This window comes from Octopus sinensis, linkage group LG2, assembly GCF_006345805.1.
Source record: "Octopus sinensis linkage group LG2, ASM634580v1, whole genome shotgun sequence".
In the NCBI taxonomy this organism is placed as follows: Eukaryota; Metazoa; Mollusca; class Cephalopoda; order Octopoda; family Octopodidae; genus Octopus; species Octopus sinensis.
This window is the reverse complement of record NC_042998.1, coordinates 161,693,082-161,714,003: the sequence shown is the minus strand read 5'-3', so window position 1 is coordinate 161,714,003 and position 20,922 is coordinate 161,693,082.

Below are 20,922 nucleotides of genomic sequence, written 5' to 3'. Positions count from 1 at the left end.
AAAATCAATATTGAGACAATAGATTTCCTTTTAATATGTATCAAGAACAGAGACTAATGTGATTGATTCTTGAAGAAAAGGACTAGAAATTATAGAATAACAGGTAATAGATGTCACATTTGGATGTAACAGTCAAGCAAGAAAGTCAGAGATCCACAGAAAGAGCATTCTAATATCAGAGAAAGCTCTGTCAACATATTTTGGGGATTTAAAATGATGTAATGTCTAGTTTAAGTGCTAGTAAATCCTTAACATGAAAGAAGTTGAAAATAGCAAAAGAAGAGATGTTATGATGACATTTTTATATCATTAACAGAATTATGAAAGAAATTCTTGGAATATTGCAAAATACGTCTTGTATAGCAGTTCTTGATTTTATAAAAATTGCACATATTGAAAAGGCGTAGTGTTGTATTCTAAAAACATAGTCAGTTGATGCTTGACTAGCTTATATCAATAAAGAATTTCACATATCCAGCCTAGAGTAAATTTATCAATGTATGAAACTTAACATAATGAAACAAGAAAAAGAATCTAGGAATGCTCATAAATACATACATGCACATAAATATATTTATACACACACATTTATGTGGGTATATATATATATATATATTTTGTAATTATTAAGTCAAAACAAGTAGTGATATTTGAAATAATTTAATATGTACATTTCAGGTTTGCATAATATATAATAGGAAATGCTTCCATTATGCAAGACCTTCCTCAGTCAAAACATTTCACTGATAAGTGTAATAAATACATTTCCTAGTATATGTTATGCACACCTGAAACGTATTAGATAGTTTTAGAATATCACTATTTGGTTTGATTTCATTACTACAACTAATATGACTTCAAGCCAATATAAATTACCTGGTCTAAGTTCCACTTAGGCAAGTACTCTAGCAATGATTTAGAGCAGTTTTCTACATTTAATTAAAGTCAAAATCTCATGCACCATGCAGTGCTTCTTTGTGTAACGCAATATATATATGTGTGTGTGTGTGTAAATAATATATATATATATGTACATATACACGCATAAATGTACATATATATAAATATGTATACACACATGCATATGTGGGTACAGGATGTCAAAAGAACATGGAAAACGGGAACATGAAATACGTGAAAAATGAACTTTTTTTGCGAACAACGAAAAGAACAAATAGAAAAACAAAACAGGCAACATAAAGAACAATCCCTTCGTCAGTTGTCCACTGTTTTATCTACTCTGCATTTCAAGTGAAACAGTTGCTCCTGCACGGCAAATTAAATCAAATTTGGGATTTGCAGAGGGTCAAAGTTGGTAACAAACACAGAACCGTGAAAACAAATAGTAAGGGCAGTTAAACCATAACGAGGGGAAGTGGTGAATGCTGGAGGAATAAGCTTTGATAGCAGACAGACAAAAATACATATCACAGAACAGAACTTTTTTAGAAGTAACAGTTTAGACTTCATGTACAAAGTTTTTCATAATAATTTACCCCACAAAGATCACTTTCAGATCAAAGGACGTAATCTAGAAAAGTTTGATTCATTCAATTTCTGTTGATGGATGCAGATATTATATGATCTTCAGAAAAATCATAATAGCTGAGCTGCTGCAGAATATATGAGTTATATAAAGATCTTGAGTCCTAGAACTTGAGAGAATAGGAACAATATGAATTATATTAATAAGAACTTGTATTTCTCTTTAGTACTTTTTAGCCATCATACCTAAGAGGGCATGTGGCCTAGTGATTAGGTGCTGCACTCACAATCATCAAGTTGGGGGTTCGATTCCTGGACTGGGTGGTGTGTTGTGTTCTAGAGCAAAGCACTTCATTTCACACTGTTCTGGAGCTGTATGAAGACTGGTATGTCAATGAAGAGATCCAATGTTTCCTCTGCATGCCATAAAAAGTGACTGTAAGACGTTGATATAGGACTTACACTCCTACCTCATAAACCCTCACCAACAATGACTACTCAAACAGACTCATGGGCTGGAGGGTTACCACTCGAGTGGTGCACCTACCAGGAGCAGAAGGAAATCGCCAACAAATAGTGGATGCAACAATGTGCTGTTACAGTGCATACCCCCATACTTCTAATACATCTAAGAATATATTGGAAAACTCTCTTTAACATAGTATTCTTATAGTTTGTTCTTCAATGATATTTAGGAAAACTCAACCAATTGCATTTAAATATATAATTAAAGTTATTCCAACCGAGCTGTATCTCTTCTCATTATTGTCAAATCATAAAGAATGAAAAAGAATCTCAGTGAAGATTTCATTTTCTTTTTAATGCATGATTAAAAGACAGTTATTGAAATACCTAAATAAAAATGCAGATCATTAAGGTAACTTGTTCTCTTAATTAACTTCTTTTGTGTTTTAGGTAAAGATGTATATGTGACAAAAGTCTGTATTTGTCCTTTTTCTCAGCTCACTTTTGAAACTTAAAATATTTTTCTACATTAGTTGAGTAGAGAATGAGACAATTGGATCATAGTTCCCTAGAAGCTATGATCTACTGCTCACACACACACACACATACATATATGCATATGTATATTTATATATGTGTGTATATGCATGTGTGTGTGTACATGTGTGTATATATATATATATATATATATATATATATATATATATATATATATAGGGAGAGAGAGACACACATACACACACATTCCTGGCAACTGATAAATACATATTAATTGCTAGTTGAGACACCGTATTTTGTTTCATATATATATTTAGTTTTATATTCATGCAAGTATCCTGTTTACTCTTTCTAGCTTAAATGGCAATAAATATGTTGACAAAACAAAAAATTAAGAAAAATCAAAAACTTCATCTAATGGGAACTCAGTATATTTTGCAACATTTAGGTAAAAATGAAATGCAAGTTGGTCAGCTCATGAAAACTTAAATAAGTCAATCAGCTAAGAAATCACAAATGAGACAAAAACTAAACAATTAATTTTAGCAAATAGTAATTTAAACATCATAACCATTTGCTGACTCTTATTATTATAAATTCCACCATATCCTTTAATGTTCTTCAAACAATAGATACCAGAGACAATGATTTTATGGCCTTCGTATTTTCAAAGTGAATACACATGATTAGGTACAAGTATATTAAGAAACCAGGATATATGAAAAAGAAAAATGTTTGCACATCTTGCCATTCTTTTTCTTCTGATTATTATTAAGGCAAGGAGCCAGAAGAATCTTAAACATGCTGGACAAAATTCTTAGCATAATTTTGTCCATCTTTACGTTCTGAGTTCATAATCTACCAAAGTCAGCCATGCCTTTTATCCTTTTAGGGTCAATAGAATAAGTACCAGTTGAGTACTGGGGTTGATGTAAACATTTTAGCTTCTCCCCTATAGCAGAAAGAATTATTACTACTAATATGATTATCATTATATTATTATTGTTGTTGTCGTCACTTAGAGATAAAAAGGAAAACTATGCATGTCCCAAATTAAATACTTTACCTGTCCAGGAATATATAAAACGTAGAAGGTAGCAAATCATTTTTACATATAAGAAAGGAATAGTTTCATTTTTTTAAGCTGTTTTTTAAATCTTAAAAAAAGAACTATTTCATTTGATACATTTGTAAAATTAATCCATTTAAATGCTATTTGAACTTGTTATGTGTACATTTACTTTAAATAATTAACACCAAAAGGAGATGATATCATTTCAGAAATAAATTGTTTAATTTAAGCTACATTATAAAAGAATAAGTTATTTAATTAGAACATGTCAATGAGGGATGATATAAATTTTAAGCAATCTTTTCATCTTAGAAATTTGCCCAAACCTGAAGTAATAATTTAATTTTTTTTTTCTACCTGATTCTTGGAGTTGCCAAGCAAATTGTTATCAAATCATATTTCACAAATTCAATTTTTATAAACATTAGATTTGATGCATTTAATATTTATGTAATTGATAGAATTGCACTGCTGCAGGAGCACCTATGTTGCAATAAATAATACTGCTGTTGGAAACACATTCCATGTGATTTGAGAAGAGAGAGAGGGAGAGAAAGAGAGAGAGGGGGGGGGGAAAGAACCAACAATGCAATATAGATATTTGTATGGTATTTGAAAATATATATATATGTGTATTTGTGTCTGTAAATGTCTATGTGCACATGCATGTGTGTGAATGTGTGATTACATATATATGTACATCAGCATAAGATTTATGTATGTGTATATAAAACAATAATATTGATGATAAATTAATAACATTAACCACATGAATATTTAAGACAAATTATTTCCAGAAGGGGTTTTTGCTTTTACAGCAAAAGGAAAATAAATTATGACTGACTGACAATCTTATCATCACCAAATTAGAGAATAATTTTCATATTGTTACTCTAATTATTAGTGTCATTGTTAGAACAATCATCATAACAATTATATAAACTGTAAGTAGTTTTATTGCAAAGCCAAAGGCAGCTTAATTCTTTTGACGTTGTTAATAACACAATCAGTTTTTGCCTAAAACTAATCATTTAAAAAAATTCTTTTAATCTCTACAAATTAGAATCTATTTAGATATTTTTCTCTTTTCTTTACCAATAATGATTTAATAACTAGAAGTATATTTAAAGAAATATAAAACAAATTAGGCAAACAAAGTGAATTATGAGCATATTTATTGTATTTTAATAGCGCTATATAAAGCTCTTGAGAAGTTTCACCTCTAACACTGCATCCAAATGGCATTTAGATGTTTTGTATTTAATCAAGTGTCATAACAGAGAAATCATTTGCTATACACTTTAATAAAGCAAAAAAAAAAAAAAATTACTAGTGAAAAGGTATTTCTTTACCTGAAATACTTAATTAAATTTTTACTGTCTACATTTATGTGATATTCATAGCTGATACTTTTAATTCATTTGAACAGAGATTAGTAGGTTGCAGCCAACTTTATTAAATTGACAAGTAACAAAAATAAATTAATGTTTTTATTGTTAACATTTTCATTTAATAAAACTCTTAATTTCTTTTATATTTAATGAAGTTGAAAGATAATAAGATAAACATAAAATTGAAGACATATTAAGATATGTATGAAAACTCAAGATTCAGAAAGTCATTGATTGATATAATAGGAAACATTTAAAGAAAATGAAATCATAAAAACTCAGGGTATTTGTGCTCTTTGAAACTGATATCATAGCTTCAACATGAAGACTAAATACCGTCTTTTTTTATTCTCAGTCATACATTTCTTTTATAAAATAATCATTAGTGACAGAAGCAGTATCAATACTAAAATATAATCTTATAGGCATAGGAGTGGATGTGTGGTAAGTAGCTTGCTTACGAACCACAAGGTTCCGGGTTCAGTCTCACTGCATGGCACCTTGGGCAAATGTCTTCTACTATAGCCTCAGGCCGACCAAAGTCTTGTGAGTGGATTTGGTAGATGGAAACTGAAAGAAGCCCGTCGTATATATGTATATATATATGTGTGTGTGTGTGTATATGTTTGTGTGTCTGTGTTTCTCCCCCCAACATTGCTTGACGACCAATGCTGGTGTGTTCGGCAAAAGAGACTGATAGAATAAATACTAGGCTTACAAAGAATAAGTGCTGGGGTCGATTTGCTCAACTAAAGGTGGTGCTCCAGCATGGCCGTAGTCAAATGTCTGAAACAAGTAAAAGAGAAACTTAATGTAGATGTATTGCTAGAGCACCAAATAATGCATTATTTACCTTGAGTCTACCTCTCATTTAGATGCATGGTGCTTAAAGGCACACATGTATTGCTGGCAGATGACAAGCAACTGCCATGGGTGTCAGAACTGCTAGATCATGTGATTTTGATGTACCCTGCTTCTTCAGTAGCAGAACATCTGGTAGCCTCATACAGCCAAATCTCACTGCCCGCAATACATGGAATTTCAGTGACTATTCAGGCACTGAGGTCACAAATAGCCAACAGGCTTATTAAAAATAATTATTAATGACAGATCCAACTTAATGTTGATATTTTGTTAGAGAACCAAATAATGCATTATTTACCTTGAGTAAACCCCTAAGATGGTGCAAGGTATATAAAAGCACACATTGAAATCACAAAATCTGGTAACTGCCTGTGGCAGAAGATTCTCCTCAACCAACAATATAGATATGCATGCTTTTATGCACCATGCATCGATATGAGAGATACTTTCAAGGTAAATAATGCAGTGTTCAGCTATCTCACAATACATCCATGTTAAGATGGATATAAAGATTGCCTTTCTTTTGTAGTATTAGCAGTAATTCTTGACTGGCACACAAATTTAAAGTCGTTGCAAGACCTTTTAAAAATAAATTGTTTTTACAAAAACAATTGACTATTCAATAGCAACAAGGATTCATGACAATTTAACAATATATAATATATAATAACTAACTAACTAACTATAAAACTGGAAATAATTGTTTAAACATAATAATACTGAAATATTCATATTTTAATGGTACAGTATGCCTAAAATTTCAGGCATAAGCAAAGTAAAAGAACATTTCCAAATTTTCTAACTACATTTTCAAATTAGCTTAGTATATAAACACAATATAAATTCGTCATAAATATCCATTTTTCTTTGTGGTTGTATGAGCATCTCTCTTTGTATGTGTGTATGTGGTGTGTGGTATGTGTGTGTACATTCAAATACATATGCACGAATATGTGTGTGGGGATAAATATATGTGTTTATGTTTGTGCATACACACACACACCTATCTATCATCTATCTATCTACAAATATATATATATATATATATATATCCTATGTGTATACGTACGTATGAAATTGGAAAACTGGAAAGATTGTAAAGGCAAAAGAAAGGAAAAAATGGTAAGTAGAATGCCTTCATCTCAGAATACCAAAGGTTGTTTGCCTGCACTTTCAGCAACTATGTAAATGTATAAAGTTTTGTGGAATGTAAACCTACTTCCTACAATTATTGTCTGAAAGAAATATGGTAAACATTTTGATAGATAATAAAACACTTTTTATAAATGCCTGAACCTTATCAATGTACTCCAAGCAAACCAAAACCACACTTAAATACTATAGACATTTCTGATTGAATGCTACAGTTCTTATGCCATTTTACTATAAACATGCATGCACAGACATATACATATATAAATGTGTGCGTACACATTCATATATGTGTATATATGTATCTGAGTGTGTATGAATATGCATGATGGGATGCTGAACAGTTTCACCCTGCAAAAAAAAAAAATTATGCACGAGGTATTGGTCAACCCAAAGTTATGTAGTGGGATTAAACCAAGATCTATGGGGTTTTAACCACACAGCTATGCCTGTGCCCCTCTTGCAGCTGAACATTCATAATCAAATATATGAATAATTCTCTAACGAAAGAAGACATTTAACTATTAATAGAGTGTTAAGTGCTGTTTTATGGACTAATTTTGTGAGTATCTATTTATGTGTGTGTGTATATATATATATATATGCATGTGTGTGTGTATATATATATATATATATATATACACATATATATATACAGGGTTGGCCAGAAGTCACTCAACAGAAAATCAAAATTCGTTGAAACAGTCCTTCCCGTAAAGCAAATTAAATAAAATTTGGGATCTTTTGCAGAGGGGTAAAAATGGTAACAAGAACAGGACAGTACGAACAAAACAAGACAGTAGAAACAGTAAAAGACAGAACAAAGAGAATAACACAGTAAAAACAAACGATGAGGACTGTTAAGCCAAGATGATGGAAAAATTATTCTGAACGCTTGAGACAGTTTATGATGAGAGAGACAGGATAAGCGGACTGATCTTGGTGAAGATAGCAGTTGGAAAGATGGCTTCCCTCTGATCACGAGTCAGTGATGAGAGAGTGGAGGAGGAGGAGGGGGAGTAAGAGAGAGGGAACAGTGAAGCAGAGATAAGAATAGGGAAGGGCAGGAGAGAAAACCAGAAAGGATGAAGAACAAGAGAGGGAGAGAGATAGACAGAGGAGAATTAGTAAAAGTTAAGAGTGCGCATCATAATTATTAAGATAAAACATACTTGGAAAAGGATGATTGGTGTTCGATCATATAACAATATAAATAATATATAAATATATGCATATATACGTACATATATGTACATACCTAAATCTATGTGTATAAATACATGCATATATGGGTAGAGGACATAAAAAAACTTGAACACAATAAGAAACGAAAATATAAAAGCAGAACATGGAAACAAACTTTTTTTCAAACAAAGAAAACACAAAGTACAAGACATACAACACAAGGAATATTCCCCTTCTTCAGTTGTCCCTGTTTCATCTGCTCCGCATTTCGAAGATAAGGACAATATGCAACTTCATTGAAACAGTCCTTCCCGCAAAGCAAATAAAATAAAATTTGGGATTTTTTGAAGAGGGGTAAAAGTGGTAACAAGAACAGGGCAGTAAGAACAAAACAAGACAGTGAAAACAATACAAGTAAAAACAGTAAAAGACAGGACAAAGAGAATAACACACACACACACATATGTGTGTGTGTGTGTATGTATGTATATGAATCCACTCCAATTATGAAGAAAAGAGAGGATGAAACCGATAAACTGTCCACAGTCTGTCTACTCTATGTGAAAGGCCTCTCCGAAAAGATACAAAAATATGCAGCCCATATGACATCAGGACAGTATTCAAAAGTAATACTACACTTAGCAAATATCTCCTTTGAGTAAAACCACCAATAGAAGAGAACATGACTGAGAACTGCGTGTACTCCTTCCGATGCAACTGTGGTAGGTTATACAAAGGCGAAACGTGCCACCCCGTCAAAATAAGGAGAGAGGAACATTGCAAAGCTGTGGCACAGGGAGATATTGATAAATCGTGTATAGCTGATCATGTATGAAAAAATGGAGACCACCTCCCCCTGTGGGATGAAGTTAAAATAATAGACAGAGAACACCACTGGAAAATACGAAAACGAAAATAAGCAGCACATTACATTAATAATAATAATAATAATAATAATAATAATAATAATAATAATAATAATAATAATAATAACAATAATAATAACATCGAAAAATACCTTAGGAATGAGAACCCAGGTTCGAAATTTCCCCAAGACACCTGATGAAGGGGCTGGAAAGTACATTAGCTGAAACATTGTGTTAACAACAAACAGGATGAGGACAAATATCCGTCAATTGTAAATAATGTAAATGATGTACATAATTCCTCATCTCTTAAATATAGAACTGTATATATATGTGTGTGTGATTGTACAAAAGTTCAGAGAAATACATATATCGGTTAACATATTAAAAAAAAAATTCACACATATACGCAGGAGTGGCTGTGTGGTAAGTAGCTTGTTTACCAGCCACATAGTTCCGAGTTCAGTCCCACTGTGTGCCACCTTGGGCGAGTGTCTTCTACTATAGCCTCGGGCCGACCAAAGCCTTGTGAGTAGATTTGGTAGACGGAAACTGAAAGAAGCCTGTCGTATATAGGTATATATATGCGTGTGTGTGTTTATGTGTCTGTATTTGTCCCACTAGCATTGCTTGACAACCGATGCTGGTGTGTTTACATACCCGTAACTTAGCGGTTCGGCCAAAGAGACCGATAGAATAAGTACTGGGCTTACAAAAGAATAAGTCCCGGTGCTCCAGCATGGCCGCAGTCAAATGACTGAAACAAGTAAAAGAGTAAAAGAGTAAAGAGTACTGATATATTTTGACAGATAAATGGATATATTGTAGACATTCAAATAGATATCTAAAGATGTACAAAACCTATATGCATACATATATGTGTGTGTGTGCGTGTGTGTGTGCGTGCGTGCGCGCGTGTGTGTGTATATATATATATATATGATGGACTCTCCCATCAGTTTCGATGTATGAGGCTCTTTCTATGTCAGTCATAATGCTTATGTTGAATGTGACATTTAAGTCCACCAACGATTTGCAAAGAAGGCCACAGATGTTGCAACTATGAGGATTATGGTAGTTGCAACAAAGTTTTTAATACTATTTTGACACAACAATCTCCATTTTGTTCATTCCAAGGCTGTTCGCTCAAAAGTGTTGTGAGCTTTCTTCATCTCTCAGAGGTTGCTCTTTAGCTTGTTCTTATATATGAGCCATGGTCGATCAGCATTCCTGTACCCACTCTAAAGCTTCTTGGACATGAGGACTTTCGGTATTCTTTCGTCACTCATTCTGATGACATGACCAGCCCAGTGCAATTGTGAGGTGGAAATCCATTGGTGCCAAATCAGGAGAGGGCATTTGAATGGCTTCCTCGGTCATATTGGCGATATTAGGGTGAATGTTGTCGTGCAGCAGAAGAACTCCATGCTGACAATTAGGTCTTTTCTTCTCTTGAATAGCCGTGTTGAGTCATTCCATCTGTTGAACATAGAGTTCCAAGCAATTCGTAATGGATAATCCCTTCCCAGTCCCACCATACGCACAACATTGTTTTACATGGATGAAGATCTTGTTTAACGTGCGGTGTCACTTGTTTACTGAAGTTAAGCCATTCCTTACATTGCTTCATATTGATGTACAGGCACAATTGTTCGTCGCCAGTAATGATTCAGTAAAAAATTCATTGCTTGTGTCCATGAATTGAGCAGTGATGAGCAAGCAAACCAGTGGAGATTGTGGCTCATTGATTTTTGTTGTTGTCACTTAAAGTATGCAGAACTCATGCTCCATACTTCTGAACCTTTCCCATCGAATGAAGATGCTTCTCTATAGCAGTGTGGGAACATTCCACTTTCTCTGCCAGTTCCCTTGTAGTTTGACAAGAATTTTCGTGCAAAAGTTGGTTTAATCGCTCTTCAGCGAACTCAACTAGACGGCCAGAACGATGTTGTCTTTGAGGTTAACATTTCCATTTTTGAACTTGGCTTACCAATCACGAACAGTTCTTTCAGCTATGGCACCCTCTCCATACAAAGCACAAATGTCACGGGCAGCTTTTGCGGCCTTAGAACCTTGATTAAAAGCCAAAAGAAGGAGGTATCGAAAATGCTCATTTTTCTTAACTTGACATTTTATTTTAAGGATCTGAAAACAAACTAAAATTAACTAGGAAAAAAAAACAAAATAGATTTCAAAATGATTCAAAATAGAATTCTTGAAAAAGATAGATTGACAATGCTGAAATGTATTTGAAACAATGGACAACAGTCGAAATATCATAATGGATATGTAAATAAGCATCCTTAAAGTGAAACAATGTGCTGGCAGGTAAACAAAGGTATCAACAAATAGAAGAGAGGGAAGGGAACATCACGTTTCAAGTAACTCAGAATAGGTAAAGCTTGCCAAAGTTTGATGCAGTTTAAATATGGAGATTAAGATTTTTTGGAACTGGATATTCATCGCGTACAGTGTTCCTAGTCAATTTGTGGCATGTGGACAGTTGAAATAAATAAATAAATAAATAGACAAAATCCTTTCATTTTTATAAAAAGATTAAAAATGTATGGAAACTGTCCATTTATGCCCAAAATGGGCAAAATGTTTAGTGCATGGCCATCCGTGGGACATAAGTAATGTGTGTGTAAAGTTTGGTGAAAATCAGTTGTGAATTGTGGAAACGTATGTGTTCAGCGTTCCTTGTCAGTTTAATCAGTGTCACTGGTGGACAGTGGAGATAAATAGACAAAACCTTTCACATTTTATAAAAAGATGAAAAAAGTATGGAAGATCCTACAGATTATAAAACAGCTGATTAATACAAATGAATAGGAATCATCTGTTGTTGGTTTCCTATCGCTCTAGAGATCCAAAAATCGATTTAAAAAAAAAATTTTATGTAGCCTATGTTCGGGTCTGGGATATGAAGCAGATGTGTTTAAAATTTTAAAGAAATCGGATGAAAGATGTAGTAGTTATTAAGGCACATTAAATTTTTGTACACTTACACAAACATGCACACACACACACACACACACACACACGCACACAAGCACGCACATACACACACAGAGAGAAAACTTCAATTTTATAGATATTAGACTAGATATTAGGCTTTCAGAGATGTATCTGCCATAGCCACGATACACAGATTACAATTTTAAACTAATTCTGCTTCATAATAAATGTATCTATATATATGTACACACACACACATACACATATATATATATATATATATATATATATATATATATATAATATATATATATATATATATATATATATATTAAAGATTATTTCGAAGTAGCATAGAGTTACCTTTAATTCCTTTATATATATATACTGTTTCAAATAGACCTACACATGTTTCTTCTGCATCACTTAGTAACTCTGGCAATTTCAGAGTTATTTGTAAGAAACTATCAATCCAGTGAAATACTTTATTAGTTCTCTGTTAATACACCAGGCTAACAATATTATCTAGATTAGTAAAGAACGGCATATTCTCGTGGCAAGGTCTGAAGTTGTAGCTCATCACCACTCTATATTGTAAATCCATGGTTGTGTTCCAGTTATACTGGTTTTTTCACAGACAAGGCATAAATAGTGGCCATGATATATTTTTCTTTATTGTAGTAAATTTGACTTACACCTATTTCCAGTAGTCATTATAGGTTTGTCATTGATAGGTTTATTCAATCTGCCCATTTACTACAATAAAGAAAAATATGTAGTGACCATTATTTCTGCCTTGTCTATAAAGCTTTGGCTGGTGAAAATATTTTAGTTTAGAAGTTTGGAATTAACTTGTCTTAATCTAGATTTAGTATCTCAGAGGAGAGGAGCAAATTTATTATTGTTGATGTTATTACATTTCAGTCATTTAATCTCTCTTTTCACATAATATGGAAAACAGATATGTTTCTGGGTATATATATATATATATATATATGCATGCATATGAATACATGGATATAATGTGAACACATCTTTTCACATAAGTTTTGTATAGGGAGGATGAGGAAGTACCCAAAGCATATGCAAGTCTTTCCAAATTAAAGAGATAATGGAGTTAAAACTCAGCCTATACACTGGTATCTCAATGTTTAACAGAAAAAAATATAAGCAGGTAACAGAGCTAGAATCTGGTTCAAATAATTGCAGCAGAGTGAACTTCACTTAAGGCATTCAAAAACCAGGTGGTGATGTTCAACCAGGCAGCATATTAGGACTACATGTCACTTGCAGAAGACAGATATGTACAAAGTAAATACAAAGTCTAACTATTTATCTATTTATATATGTGAAAAACACAAAGAAAGACGTTAAAATAATGCAGCTGACAAATGTTTATTCAAACAAGGTAATCATACAGACCACACAAGATATAAGGGTACATGACTGTTTACTCAAAAAGGGAATCTAATTTATTTTCTTCTAATACTACTATATTTATCATTGATTCTGTTAAAATATTCAGGGTACATTATTAAAAATTATTTACAAAAGACTAGCTTTCCTTTTAATAGCTTGGAGTCTGTTAGCCATTTATCACTTGCTAGGGTCAACTTTTCCTTTCATCTCTAGGGAATTAATAGAATAAGCCAATGCAATCAAGTATACTTCATATCATCACAAAACAGATGGAAAAAAAGAGCTTGTAAATACATTCGTAAATGCAAAGACATTGGTATGTCTTTTTTACTTGCCACAAAAATAAAGAAGTGATTGAAGAATATGACTAAAGCTTGTCTGTAATGAATAGCTGATGTACTTTAAGAATGGGATCAAGTTCCTTAAGTAATTGCACATGGAAGCAACAAGTTAACCTGATGTTATCTCACTTATTTATCACACTGATTATTCAAAGTATAGATAGAGGAACAAGAATTAACTGATAGCCTAAGTAGTTAAGAACCCCAAAAACTAATTCTAATATTATATATACACACATATATAAATACAAACACATACATATGTACATAAACACACACACACATATGAATAATATGTGTTTTGCTTCAGATGGCGATTTACCATTAAAGGGAAGAAAATTTCTTCCAGGTTAAACTAAGTTAAGTTGAAGAACATGTGTATCTAACCTTCAATTTCTTTGCAACATAAATGTCTTGTGGCACATGCATCATAACAGTTTGATCCCACACCACTGTCATTCAAACACAAATACCAATACTAAATTCTATTCTTTTAAATAACAAATAATTCCTAAAATATGATCTGAAATTGTTTTTACTTTTCTTTCTCCACCCTATCCCACTCCCATAAAGGCTTCTGTGAAAACCTTCTCCACCAGATTCCCACCCATTTTATAATTGACTTTGAACTTATCAAATTAGCCCTGTCAAGGTTTTTGAGAGAATGGGCAGAAATGTAAAAAAAAACAATAAATAAAAAAAATTAAAAGAAGCAGCAAAACATTTCAAATATTTAAAATAAACAACAAAACACCAAAAATATTGACGAGGCACTATCGAAATTAATTCTTATTACCATCCACTTTTAATTGCTTTCATTCCAAAATGTAAAATGAAATTCAGTTTCAAAAATTCCTTTACTTTATATCTTTGTTGAAGATTTTGACAATGGTTAATAAAATTTTTGACAAAGCTTACTTTGTGTATTGAAATGTGCTTGATAATATTTACTTCTTTCTTTTACCTTTATTTTCTTAATTTTTTTTTTTTTTTGAAGTACTTCAGATATCAGCAATGTAATTTATCTCATGCACTTCATCTGATACTTAATATAGTGATGCCTACCCAATACTATTGCACTTTATCTAATACAAACATTCATCAGAAACATTAATTTTAATTAACAAGTTATATAAAATGGAAGTATTACTTTAGATGAGATTGAGAAAAGTAAAAAAAAAAAAGTATATGTTTGTTTGTTTTTACATTTTAAATAATTTCATTTCTTCTTCATTAAATAAATTTTGTTGATATTTTAAATAAAGAAATCTAAAGAAAGAAGGTTGTTCATTTGAATTGATTCCATTTTACAAGGAAGGAAATAATAGTTATGTTTTCAAATGTTTGCATGATCACTTCACATAAGGTGTAAACACAGAATTAATTTTACTTTATCAATTAGTTATGGCTTGTTGGTTGCCATTACAACCATATATTTTTTTATCAGCATTACCACCAACACCAAGACCTCTTTTCTTATTTATTACTACTAATATCAACACAATCACAACTATTGTCATAATGTCTGTCTTTTTTTGTGTTTGTTTTATAAGCTAGAAAGTTTGTTGTTGTTATTGTTGATGCTTGTTTGTTGCTTCATTATGTTGTTGATTTCTGCAGTGTCCAATTAACTAAATAGACATGAGGATTAACAGCTTTAACAATTAACAAAATTCATAAACTTAACAAGATGAAACAATGATAAAAATCACATGTCTTTGTATGGTGAGGGAGTGGAGAGTGAGAGAGGCTGGGAGAAACAGTTACAGACAGAAGAAAAATATAGAGGAGGGTAAGCAAAAGAGACAGAAACAGCTAAAGAAAAACAAAAAGAGAGAACCGAAAGAGACAAAACAGAAAGAGCAGCATATAGAAAAGAAACAGAGACAGTCAGAAAGATAGATAGAGAAAAGGTAGACAAACAGACAGACACAGAAAGACAGGCAGATGGACAAAGAGAGAGAGAGAGAGGTGGGAAAAGGGAAGAAAGAGGTATATATATGGAGAGGGAGGGAGAGATAGACAGACAGTCTTCATATATCTATAGAGACAGATAAACAGATAAAATATAGAGATATTCAGAAAAAAAGACAGAAAAAGGGTAGACAAACAAGACACACAAAGAGACAGGCAGACAAGCAAAAAGCAAGAGAGGTGGGACACAGGAAGAAAGAAGCATATATATATATATAGAGAGAGAGAGATGGACAAACAGTCTCTATATAACTATAGAGACAGATAGACATGCAGAATATGCAAACAGATAAACAGACAGAGAGACAGAAAGACAAACCAACTGACAGGCACACACTAGAAAGAGAACCAATTCCTCACAGTTAGATTTAGAATTGGCTATTTCCATTTTTTTTTTATGTTCAGTAAGTTTTTTGTATTCTTGTATATTTATCTCTCGTTATTTTCTTAGTTCACAAGTCAGGAAATGCTTCTTTCTTCTTCTTTTTTTTTTGATTATAGTGAGTAGCCATTTTGTATTGGCCAAATGACACATGTCTGAAGGTTGTAGGTTTGCAGGAAAGAAAATGGGCAATGACAGGCCAAAGAGAATATATATATATATATATATATATATATATATATATATATATATATATATATATACCTACATATATACACATACATATATATATACATACATGTACATATCTATGCATGCACACACATATACATATATATACATGTATACACACACATATATATATATACATGTATGTATATATATATATATATGTATGTATGTAGTAAACAACAAAACTAAAATGAATGGAAACAAGAGGAGAATTTTATTTGGTATGCAAAGAGCAAAAAAACGGTGTATATACATGTGTCCAGGGAGTTTTCTAATGTTCCTAAGACCATCACAATATAGAATAAAAATGAGAAACTATGTAAACTGCTTTCCCATAACAGATTCCAGCCAGATATTTTGAATATGGGTTCTGACATATAATTGGAAGAACAGAAGACTCATGGATCTGACAAAGCTCAGGTCAATAGGAGTGAGATAGAGGCTTTTATTTTGGCACAAGGCTATCATTAAGCTAAAACCTATAATGTTTGCAATGTTGGTTGTAACAGTTTCCAAGAATTGAAGTTTTTCTCATGATCGGCAACTGTTATGTCCTGAAATGGACTGACTACATACCACCATAACATACTTTACCATTGTTGGAAGACACCCATGTCTGTTAGCAGGGTTTTTTTTTTCTTGTTGGCTTTTGTTGTTTTTTTGTTTTGGTGAGTTGGGTGTTTTTATCATTTGTGTTAAAGACATGATGAGACACATTACATTGATAGTTACCACTTAATAGGTGTTTGCTGGATGACATTTGATGATGATCATTATTCTTTCAGAACATAAGCTATGGGAAACAGCATCTGTAAACAGTGTGCTTTGATTAGCAAATAGAAAAATCAGGCAACAACAAAGACATTGCATCTGACAAGATGATTTCCTCTTGTATAAGTTTACTTTAAACATTGTAAAAAGAAGTAAAAGGGGGAAAAAAGAACAATACAAAAAATGAGTAGGAAGTTAAACATGATTAGGGTGTAATAGAAAAAACAAACTAAACTAAGTAAAGTGTTTTCTCTTTGTCTAAAACTTATTTGTAAAGGAAAGTGAGAAGCAGTTCAATCTTGGTTTGCAGCAGATATTTCAATTTACTTATAGTTTGTATTTATTGAATAATGAAAATAGGAAATAATAGAGTTGTATGGAAAAGAAACAAATGTAACAACTATGTGACGACTGAACATAGACAAAAATAAAAACAAACATAAGAACATTGTCAGTATAAAGCAAAATAATGCTGTATCTTAAACAAAGTAAAAGAAAACTACAAATAATCAGAAGAAAGAAAGAGTAACAACAGCAGACAATAAAAAAAAAACAACATAAAATAGAAAGTTTTTCAAATAAATATATTAGATTCCAGAATCTCTTTGTTTTGTGAAAATGAAGTAGGGAATCATTGAAATGTCATTATCCCTATATTGTCACACCTATAAGTAACAACTAAATTAAATTGATTAGATCTCTGCAAGAGAAGCGGAAGCAAAACAAAAGAAGAAATAATTCAACTAAATCAACTTCTAAATCACCGTCTTGAAGTCAATAAGATATTTCATTCAAGTGACTTTGTGCGGTATTCAGTGTTTAATTACAAAATATTCCATCCAGGCTATTGTAGATCTCTTGATAAAATCAGGCTAATTAGAGACAAATTCTATGTTCGCACTAATTGTTTCCAATCTAAGTTGTAAACATTTAATCATCCATTAAGGAATATTTCTGCCTGAAGAGTATGGAAATTGAATTTTCTCAATCCTATAATAATATAGGACATTAGAGATATTTCACATTTTGTTAAAGCCTTTTATGAGATTAGATTAAAATCTGTAGCCAATATTTTCATATTTATTCCGTTGCTGTAATTTGTTCTTTTGTTTCAATGTGTTTCCCACTCAGCACGTCTCCTTTAATGCCACTATCTAAATTACTAAAATAATTAACGATAAATACAGATTGTTAATTACTAATAAATTTTCATGAAAATGTTTCATTTATGTGCATAATTATTGCAGTCAATGCTAATATAAGCTCATAAGAGTTGTGTACTATGATATGATAACTACAGAAGATCGAGAAAGAAACCATTGTAAGACACAAATGAACGAGCTAAGACAAAAATATCAACAAAATGCTAAGTATTCTTCTTATCTGTTTCTTTCATTAGATTGCGCAATTCACAGCAAAAAAATACTGAAAATATTTTTCTATTGTTCTATATATTTTTTTTATTTTTCATAAGTGTTACACCTGTGTATTAAACACATATAGACATACATGCATACATATACATGTATGTATGTATATGCATATATACATACTTGTTTAAGTGTGTGTACATATATATAATGTATGTATGTATATGCATATATACATACTTGTATGTGTGTATATATATATTTATAATGTTTTATTCTTTTATTATTTTACAAGTTGCAGAGACTTGATTGCAACCATACTGGATATTAGCTTCAAACATTTAATCGATCATATCAACTTCAGTCCTTATTTCAACTAGGTACTTATTTTATCATTCTCTATTTGTTAAACTGGTAAGTCGTGGCACATTAAAAGACATGCCCTAACAACTTGAAAATAACACATATGTAAAAGATATAAAGTTTAATTACAGTATCAAAAAAAATATACAGCATTTATTACAGTCATTATATATTACATATTCAAAATATTATTTTTAACTTGGTTGTAATAGACAGATTTTCAGCTGTTTTAAACACCAGCCTTTCTCAGGTGCTTATCATATTCAGTAATAGTCTTAGAGTTTCAAACTGAACCCTTTGTTGAATCAACAGGATTATTCTCATCATCAATGAATGACGTTAATTTACAATAATCACACAATGAAGACATAAGCATACACACACCTATATATATATATATATATATATATATATATATATATAAATATAGTTAAGTTAATATATATATATACATATACATACATATCTTTATATATATATATATATATATAAACATATATACACATATATATACATACATATCTTTATATATATACATACCGGAGTAAGCACATAACAGCTTTTGTTATATTTCTGCTGCTTTTAAATAAAGTATATATATATATATATACATATATATATATATACACACATACATACATACATACATACACACATTATACATGTGTGTGTGTAAAAATGTATATATATATATACACACATACATACATACATACACACATTATACATGTGTGTGTGTAAAAATGTATATATATATATATATATATACACATACACACACACACACATACCAAGCTTCTTTCCCCTTCCTTCTGACAAATCTTTTGATGAGGCTTTGATTGATCTATGGTTAAGCTATAGTAGAAGCAACTTGCCCCAGAAGCTAAGCAGTAGAACTGAACTCAAAACCATATGGCTGCGAAGCAAACTTCTTATCAATAGAGTCATGACTGTGTTGTGTAGGTTATATATTTTTCTTCTTACACCTAGTGTTTCAGTTTCCTGCCCCACATCTAGTTTATTTCAGTTCTAAGACTTTCATACTTTGACAGTTTCTTCATCTCTTATGGGGCACTGTTTTGATCAGATGAGATTGAAATATGTATTAGTGTCAAAAAATTTTGTTCCGTTACTTCATTATCATCTTTGGTCTCTTTGTCAATCTAGACATATCTGTCTCAGATGACTCAAGCCAGTTTATCACCATAAACCATTTCTGGTACTTGTTTATACCGTTTCTTATCCATTTTCACATCAAAGTGTTGGCATCTTGCCCAATGGATAGAGATGCTAATTCAACCATGTCAATGAATTTACTTCGCCTTGGCAGAGAATGGGCAACCAAAAATGGTATGGGCAGCCATCCCATTGTACTAGTAGCAGAGTCTGTACTTGGTGTTAGTATCTTTTTGCATTATTTTAATTTTTTAGGGGTTTAATTTTTGTGTGTGGTTAAATCTTGTTGGTCCTCTACTGTGTCAATATACCTGTCTTTTCCCTACCCACAAATTTCTGGCTTTGTACCAAGATTAGAAATTATTATTATTATTATTATTATTATTATTATCATTATTTATTGTTGTTGTTGTTGTTACTATTATTAAGGTGGTGAGCTTGCAGAATTGTTAGAAGGCTGGACAAAATGCATAGTGGCATTTTATACATCTTTACATTCTGAGTTTAATTTCTGCCAAGGTTGACTTTGCCTTTTATCCTTTCAGGATCGATTACCAGTCATGTACTGGGGTTGATGTAATAGACTTGCTCCTCCTCAAAAATGTCTGGCCTTGTGGCTACAGCATAAAGGTTTATTATTATTATTATTATTATTATTATTATCACTATTATCATTATTATTATTATTGTTACTATACTTCTCAGAGCGCTCAGTCTTGTTTGCTCTGGTTGATTCTGTGAGAGCAAACAACAGTCTATTGTCAGAAGGTCTCTTTCCACGGGGTCTCACAGGGTTTCTTTCCACACGTCATAAGCTTTGATACCTGGTTGTTAATTATCATGGAAGATATTCAATATTCAAGTACCAATCTCAAAATCTTAGCTGTCCCCAGCAGTTTTGGGGGCTTGCTCTACTCTCATGTCAATTCTGATTTCTCTAACATATTTCTTGAACATGG